The sequence below is a fragment of the Terrapene carolina genome, unplaced genomic scaffold (assembly GCF_002925995.2).
Source record: "Terrapene carolina triunguis isolate 2854851 unplaced genomic scaffold, T_m_triunguis-2.0 Scaffold665, whole genome shotgun sequence".
Classification (NCBI taxonomy): domain Eukaryota; kingdom Metazoa; phylum Chordata; order Testudines; family Emydidae; genus Terrapene; species Terrapene triunguis.
In genome coordinates, this window is record NW_020665016.1 from 197,966 (window position 1) to 206,628 (window position 8,663).

The following is an 8,663-nucleotide window of genomic DNA, read 5'->3' on the forward strand; positions in this document are numbered from 1 at the left end:
GTCTCACATCGTTGCTATCTTGAGAGGTCATTATGTTGGGGAGTTTCTGTACTAAACATTTTTATTATTATAATTAATTTTTACATAAGAATGGTCATACTGGGTCAGACCAATGGTCCATATAGCCCAGTATCCTGTCTTCTGACAGTGGTCAAGGCCAGGTGCTTCAGAAGGATTGATCAGAACAGGGAATCATCAAGTGATCCATCCCCTGTTGCCCATTCCCAGCTTCTGGCAAACAGGTTAGGGACACTCAGAGCGTGGTGTTGCATCCCTCCCCATCCTGGCTAATAGCCACTGATGGACCTATTCTCCAGGAATTTATCTAGTTCTTTTTTTAATCCTGTTATAGTTTTGGTCTTCACAGCATCCCCTGGCAAAGAGTTCCACAGGTTGACTTTATGTTGTGTGAAGAAGTACTTCCTTTTGTTTTTTTAAAACCTGCTGCCTATTAATTTCATTGGGTGGCTGCTAGTTTTGTGTTATGTGAAGGATTAAATAACATTTCCTTATTCACTTTCTTCACACCAGTCAAGATTTTATAGACCTCTATCATCCCTCCTTAGTCGTCTCTTTTCTAAGCTGAAAATTCTCAGTCATTTTAATTTCTCCTCCTGTTTCATACCCCTAATCATTTTAGTTGCCCATCTCTGTACCTTTTCCATTTCCCATATATCTTTTTTGGGATTGGGTGACCAGATCTGCACACGGTATTCAAGGTGTACATGTACCATGGATTTAGATAGAGGCAATATGATATTTTCTGTCTTATTATCTATCCCTTTCTTAACGATTCCCAACATTCTGTTGGCTTTTTGACTGCCGCTGCACATTGAGTGGATGTTTTCAGAGAACTATCCACAATGACTCAAGATCCCTTTCTTGAGTGTTAACAGCTAATTCAGACTCCTTCATTTTGTATGTATAGTTGAGATTGTTTCCCAATGTGCATTACTTTGCGTTTATCAACATTGAATTTCATCTGCCATTTTGTTGCCCAGTCACCTAGTTTTGTGAGATCCTTTTGTAACTCTTCGCAGTCTGCCTGGGACTTACCTATCTTGAATAGTTTTGTATCATCTGCAAATTTTGCAACCTCACTGTTTACCCATTTTTCCAGATCATTTATGAGTATGTTGAACAGTAATGGTCCCATTACCGACCCCTCAGGGATACCACTATTTATCTCTCTCCATTCTGAAAACTGATAATTTATTCCTACCCTTTGTTTCCCATCTTTTAACCAATTACTGATCCATGAGAGGACCTTCCCTCTTATCCCATGATGGCTTATTTTTCAAAAGTCAATTTAAATTAAATACATTTTTTTTTAAATTATATTTTTTTAGAAATCTAGACCTGTTATGTGTTTTGGTGTAACTTGCATTATCCTTATGTTAAATTTGCATTATCCTAACAAAACATTTACTTTATTCATATCTCTTTTATATATCTCATCGGCCCTGACACACACCCCCTGTAAATTTGAACCCCCCCCTAATTTCAATTCCTGGGGAAACCACTGCTCTCAACCTTCCCCGACGACTGTCCCCCTTCAGGAGTTTGATTTGTCTTACGTCCCCCCAAGTTACACCTCACTTAAAAGCTACTTGCTTACAAAATCAGACATCAAAATACAAAAATGTCACAGCCCACGACTACTGAAAACTGGCTTCCTTTCTCATTTTTACCAGAGTGCTTTTTATGCAGCCTGTTGTACAGTCCGTATGTAGAGCAGTACAAACAAGTCATGGTCTGTATGAAATTTTAGTTTGTAGTGACTTTGCTAGTGCTTTTTATGTAGCCTGAAAACTAGGCAAATATCTAGATGAGTTGATGTACCCCCTGGAAGACCTCTGTGTACCCCTAGGGGTACACTTACCCCTGGTCGAGAACCCCTGGGCTATATCAGTGGTTCTCAACCTTTTTTCATTTGTGGACCCTTTGTATATACAGTGGAATTCTGTTCAGTCAGTTTTCAGTCTAAGTCTTCCGTGGACCCCCGTCGACATAGTTTGTGGAGCCCTAGGCCTTTGCAGACCACAGGTTGAGAACCACTGGTCTGCATTGACCTGGGGAACAAGAGTCCCAACTCAGCCTGGCTCATACAAGCAGCATTGCCAATTCTCATGATGTTGTCATGAGTCTCATGATAATTAGTGTTTTCCTTAAAGTCCCAGCTGCTGGAGTCAAGTGGATCTGTGATGATTTCAGCCTTCATTCTTAAAGGAAAAGTAAGTTTCTAGCCCTTGTGGCTGTGGAGAAAGCTTCAGAATGTCACCCCAGTGCATCCTAAAGGGCAATACTGAATTGCTAAGGGTTACAGGGCTTTCCCTTCACCCTCCCACTTCCCTGGTTCTTGTCACGCAGACAGCAAGCAGCAAAAGACCAGAAGTCCAAAGTGTAGACACTGCAATGTTTATTGGGGTTAGTTTCTAAGCAAGCATATTCCAAAGCCCTTCACACCAGTCGGGCTTATCCGAGACTGTTCCCCAGTGTTCTGTTCCCGGCTCCGATGCCACAGAGCGTTTACCCCGCATCCCCCTTCCTAGCTCTGACACCGCAGAGCGTTTACCCCACGTCCCCCTTCCCAGTGATGCCATAGAGCTTTGCATGTGTCCCCGTTCCCGTTCCCTATTCCCTGTTCCCGTTCCTCACCCCTTAGCCAACATGATTCCAATTTCCATTCCCCCTCTTCCTGTTTGAGCCCAGTTTAGATAGTAATATTCTTAGTTATACCTTAACCAGTCATTTTACTGAAATTTAACTAACCAATCCTAACACATTGTAACATAATTCTCTAACCAATTATATCCCACTACCCTAATTAACTTACACCTAGCAAAATTAATTAGACAGCAGACAAAAACAATTAGAGAACCAGATAGATTAACAATAGAAAAGTGGGGGCCATAAAGATAAAACATACAGAAACGAGGGTTTCACAACCACAACCACTGATAAGCGATTTCTTGCCAGACCGGATGCTATCAAACTAAGTTTTCTTTAACCATCTTAAGAGCTGTTTCTTTATCTGGAGGTGATGGGCACTATCAGAACAGGATTGTCTTCCTAACAGCCCAATCCCACCTTATTTCCATGTGACTGGTTTGGGATGTGAGGATGTGACCATTCGCTTCCCGGCTTATGGCTGCCCCTGCTGCTTAGCCAAAGGCCTTAGCCCAGGGGTCGGCAACCTTTCAGAAGTGGTGAGCCGAGTCTTCATTTAGTCACTCTAATTTAAGGTTTACATTAATACATTTTAACGTTTTTAGAAGGTCTCTTTCTATAAGTCTATAATATATAACTAAACTATTGTATGTAAAGTAAATAAGGTTTTTAAAATGTTTAAGGAGCTTCATTTAAAATTAAATTAAAATGCAGAGTCCCCTGGACCGGTGGCCAGGACCCGGGCAGTGTGAGTGCCACTGAAAATCAGCTTGCGTGCCAGCTACATAGGTTGCCTACCCCTGCCTTAGCCTAAGAACCAGGCCTCAGACTATCCTAGTGAGAGAAGGCCCACACACAGACAGACTGTGATTTTGATTCTTTGTTTTATACCCCTGTAACTACCTAAGTGATAAAAATACACCTAAGTTCTTAAAGTACAGGTCTTTGCAGGCAGGCCTGAAAACACTAAGGGAAGTTAGGCAAAGCTGGACTTGAAGAGCTGGGATGATCTGGATTGGCTAGGCTAAGGCTAAAGGAACAGAGCTCAGGGGGTTTGCATGGCTCACGGCAGAGGCCCAGGTCGGCTTGACAAGGAGCTGAAAGGACCATAGGATGGGAGGGAAGGTTTATAGCTGAAAGCATCGAGATGCGCTTTGGCTGGTGAATGGCAATGGGACGAGGCTGCTGCCCCTTCCTGGACCTTGTTTATCTGTGGGTCAGTCACAGGAGGCAGGGGGATGGATGGAGGGGCAGGAGTGAGTGTCACCATCATGACTGTTGTGATGAACTGCCCCCAGGTGCAACCTGGAACTGGGGTACCTCTGAGCCCTCTGTCTCCCCAGCCTGGGCTCCCTCTCACGCTGTGAGGCTGTGACAGGCTGCAGACCCGCTCCCAGTCCTGCACTTACACAAACGTCTACACAGGCAGGACCTAAATGGTTTGACTTCACTCCAGCCGTTTTTCTTTTTTGGTGGCCTGCTCCACAGGAATATAATCCCAGTTCAATAATGCCAGAATCGTTTGGTCACTTAGGGACAGGGGCGGCTCTATGTTTTTTGCCGCCCCGAGCGCGGCAGGCAGGCGGCGTTCAGCGGCATGCCTGCGGGCGGTCTGCGGTCACGTGGATTCAGCGGCGTTTCTGTGGGTGGTCTGCCGGTCCCGCAGCTTCAGCGTACTTGCCGCCGAATTGCCGCCGAAACCGTGGGACCAGCAGACCTCTCGCAGGCATGCCACCAAAGGCTGCCTGACTGCCGCCCTCGCAGTGACCGACACGCCGCCCCCCATGGCTTGCCGCCCCAGGCACGTGCTTACTGCGCTGGTGCCTGGAGCCGCCCCTGTTTAGAGGGTTCAGGAACAGGAATCTTGATCCCAAGGGAACGATAGGTGAGGTATTAATCCATGAAATTCCTGGTCCCACCATCCACAAAGGCTGTTTCCCTACTTGGTCCAGCTTCCACACGGAAGTGTCTTTATCATTCCACCAGACGGTGATCATATTACCAATACCCCAAGTCATTTGTCCTTTTGCACTCAGTTGTCTGACGGGGTAAGGTCTGGACACCTCAAATCTTTTTAACTGACTCCAAGCCATACACAGTAACAATCGGGGTGCTGATGGAGCTTGGAGATTAAAGTTCCATTATTGATTTGGAAGGTTTCTATTGTGCTTCCCTTAACCACTTATCCGGTGTGGGTTTCTGTAAAAAAGCACAGAACATGTAATATGCCGTGTAACCCTCGTATCCCTTTAAATGCATGGCATCTTTCCACTGAGGCTGTTCCTCTGTTTCAACCAAGTACAGAGAGGGCCCAAATTAATCTCAAATTGGCCCAGGACCTGACCACGCTCCTTTGGGAAATTTTTAATTTGGAGCTGGTTCAATCATAATGATAACGTGGCTTCCAATTTGCCATTGTTTGATATCGCTGCTTTCATCAAATGCCTGGTTCATGTTTTGCTGTGCTGCAGCTGCTCCTCGAGCGGTGCCCAACCAATATTTAAAGCTGGTCACCCAGGTGGCGGTTGCCAGTGCTGTAATTGTTTCCCAATCTGGGAGCTACAGCAAGTTTTCCCAGCCAGGCTTAGGTCTCCCAAAGAGTATTTCATAGGCACTAAATCCTGTCATGCGGTTTGGGCGGCCTCGGATCCTCATTAGAACCCAGGGAAGTGCCACGTCCCAATTTGTTCCCAGCTCATTACACACTTTAGACAGTTCAATTTCAAGAGCTTTATTCATCCTTTCCACCTCTCCCCCAGCTTGAGGGTGGTAGGGGACGTGTGACGGTAGGGGAATCCCGGCCCAGGTCCCCATACTTCGGTAGCCCTGTCCGATAAAGGTGGGCCCATTGTCAGAATCAGTGCTGTGTGGCAGCCCCCATCTTGGAAAAATTTCAGCTATTAACATTTTTGCAGCTGCAGCACTATTTTCTTTTTCTATTTTTATTTTCTATCCATTTGCTAAAACTATCCACAATTACCAACAACAATCTGTTTCCCCAAGGAGTAGTAGGCAAGGGTCCTACAAAAGCAACCTGTAAACGTTGGAAGGGGCCTTTTAACGCTTGATGCATTAACTCTCCACACAGGGCTGGCGCTTCCACTAGGCGACCCTAGGCGGTCGCATAGGGCGGCAGGATTTGGGGGGCGGCATTTTGCCACCCTCGGCGGAAATTCGGCGGCAGGGGGTCCTTCCGCTCCGGGTCTTCGGTGGAAATTCGGCAGTGGGTCCTTCACTCACTCCGGGACCCGCCGCCGAAGTGCCCCGAAGACCCGGAGTGGAAGGACCCCCCTCTGCCGAATGCTCAGAGGAGGAGCGCTGCCACCTAGGGCAGCAAAAACCCTGGCGCCACTCCTGTCTCCATGTCTTTTTCTTCTAGCAGGGTCTTGCTTAGCACATGTTAAACAGCTATGAATATGCAGGTTTAAATCCTCTTTCACTCCAGGCCACCATCCCAGTTTTTTAGTTTTTCTAATGCCTCTTCCTGTTTTGGATCACCTCCCACAATTGAACCATGTATCCATCCTAAAAGGAGGTACTGCATCTGCTGATGGATTTCCAGAACCCATTTATTTTCTGGTTTTGCCAGAATTAGGTCTCCCTCCTTTCTCATGATACAAGGACTTATGTCTCAGGACCTCATCTTAATTTCATTTGGTGACCCCTAGTGTGACGCTATCTGATTAAAATATGACCATATAGATCATTGTTGGAACCACCGTTCTACATTTGCACCAAATCTTGTACAAAGGTTGTCAAGTGAGATGTCTATGAAAAGGTCATGATTTGCTGGTTATGATGATGCTATCTGTATGCATGGATCATTTTTGTATGTGAAGTTATAAGTATTGGCTCTATACCTGGATTTCAAATGTTGGCTCCTGGGGTAACGCCCACAAGGTAGTGCCCAGCTCATCTTGGAGGGACTATTCAAGTTAAGTGGTTCATCAAGAAACACTTGGTTGACAATGTTCTATGGGAGACGCCCACCTACACTGAGTGGACTGTCATGTAAACGTGCTGTCTGGAGTGTAGATAATGGCTTCCTGCAATGACTGAGGGAAATTGGCCATGAACATGTGACTTGCCCATGTGACTCCAAACTCCCTCTGGTTGCTGTAATTTTCCACAGTAAGAACAATGGGATGCCCTCCACATGGCAAAAGCTATAAAAGGCCCTGGAAACACCTCCATTTTGTCTTCAATCCTGCTTCTTGCCTCTGGAGGAACTTTGCTGCAAACTGAAGCTCTGAACAAAGGACTGAATGACCCATCCAAGCTGTGAGTGTACTCCAGAGACTTGATTTGAGCCAGCAGTTTATCCCATCACTGCTACAAGCCTGAACCAAGAACTTTGCCAATATTGTATGTGATTGATTCCATTTAACCAACTGTAACTCTCACTTTTCTTTCTTTCTTTTTATAAGTAAACCTTTAGATTTTAGATACTAAAGGATTGGCATCAGCATGATTTTGGGGTAAGATCTAAGTTATATATTGACCTGGGTGTGTGGCTGGTCCTTTGGGATCAGAAGAAGCTATTATTTGATTAGACTGGTTGTAAAGAACCACTCATCTCTGAATCCAGTGGTTTTGGTGGTGATATAAGAACCGGGGTGCCTGAGGAAACTGCCTTTATGTGTTCTTGTTAGCCAGTGTGGTGAAACAGGAGTTTACTTTTGTGGCTGGTTTGATAAATCTAATAAAAGAATAACCACCAGTTCTGGGTTGTGTTTGCCTATTTCTCAGCAGTTCGTCCTGAATTTGGCATCCTCAGCTGTGACCCACTAAGGCCCAGTTACACCTAGTCCTTGTGTTAGGAGAAGGAGTAAATAACATTTCCTTCTTTACTTTCTCCACACCAGTCATGATTTTACAGACCGCTATCATATCCCCCCTTAGTTGTCTCTTTTCCAAGCTGAAATGTCCCAGTCTTATTAATCTCACCTCATATGGCCGCCGTTCCAGACCCCTCATCATTTTGTTGATAAACTTTTGGGCTAAAGCACTACCAAATGTAAAAGGATCACAGTGTGACTCATAGTACGAGATAGTCCTTGTCCCAAGCAGCTTACATGTTGAACAGACCAAAAAAAAGGGAATGGTTGCAGGATTCAACATAAGGCAAAGTAGTCACCCCATGTGAAGATGAGCCCACCTGTTGTTAACTCCATGAATGTTGTTATTATTTGCCCTCAGTCAAGCAACACCATGGGATTTAAAATGCAGCTTATTCTGAGCTGGAGTTCACCTGACTCTTCGAAAACAGGATGTGTGCAAAATGCATCGCTGAATTTCCTGTTTAAAGCTGAGATTCTCCTGCCGCTACAGCTCTTGGAGAGAAAATCGAGACAATCTGCATCCCCCTGTGTCTGTGCAATTAACAGCAAATTCCCATGAGAGCTCTCCTCAGAATCAGAGGGATGCTATTATGGCTTGATATTGCATCCTTTCTAGTGGTTCTCACATATAATTTCATTCCTGCAGACATGAGAGATGCCCAAGTATTATTAGAGAAGTCTCCATGTCTCTTTTTTACTATCCAGGGATCCAGCCACAATTAGAATTTGTGGCATCTGGTGGAGAAGTTAAAATGCTCAGGGACTCTCTCTGGATCTCCTGCAAAACCTCTGGATTCAGTTTTGGTGATTATGGGATGACCTGGTACAGAAAAACACCTGGAAAGGGACTGGAGTGGCTCTCAACCATTAGTCATTGGGCTGGAGGTACAAAAAATTATGCTGCTTCAGTGAAAGGCCAATTCACCATCTCTGGGCACAGTCCCAACAACCTGTTGTATTTGCCAGGGCCGGCTCCAGGCACCAGCTTGCCAAGCAGGTGCTTGGGGCGGCCACTCCGGAGAGGGGCGGCACGTCCAGCTATTCGGCGGCAATTCGGCGGACGGTCCCTCACTCCCGCTCGGAGCGAAGGACCTTCTGCCGAATTGTCGCCGCAGATCGCGTTCGCGGCTTTTTTTTTTTTTTTTTTTTTTT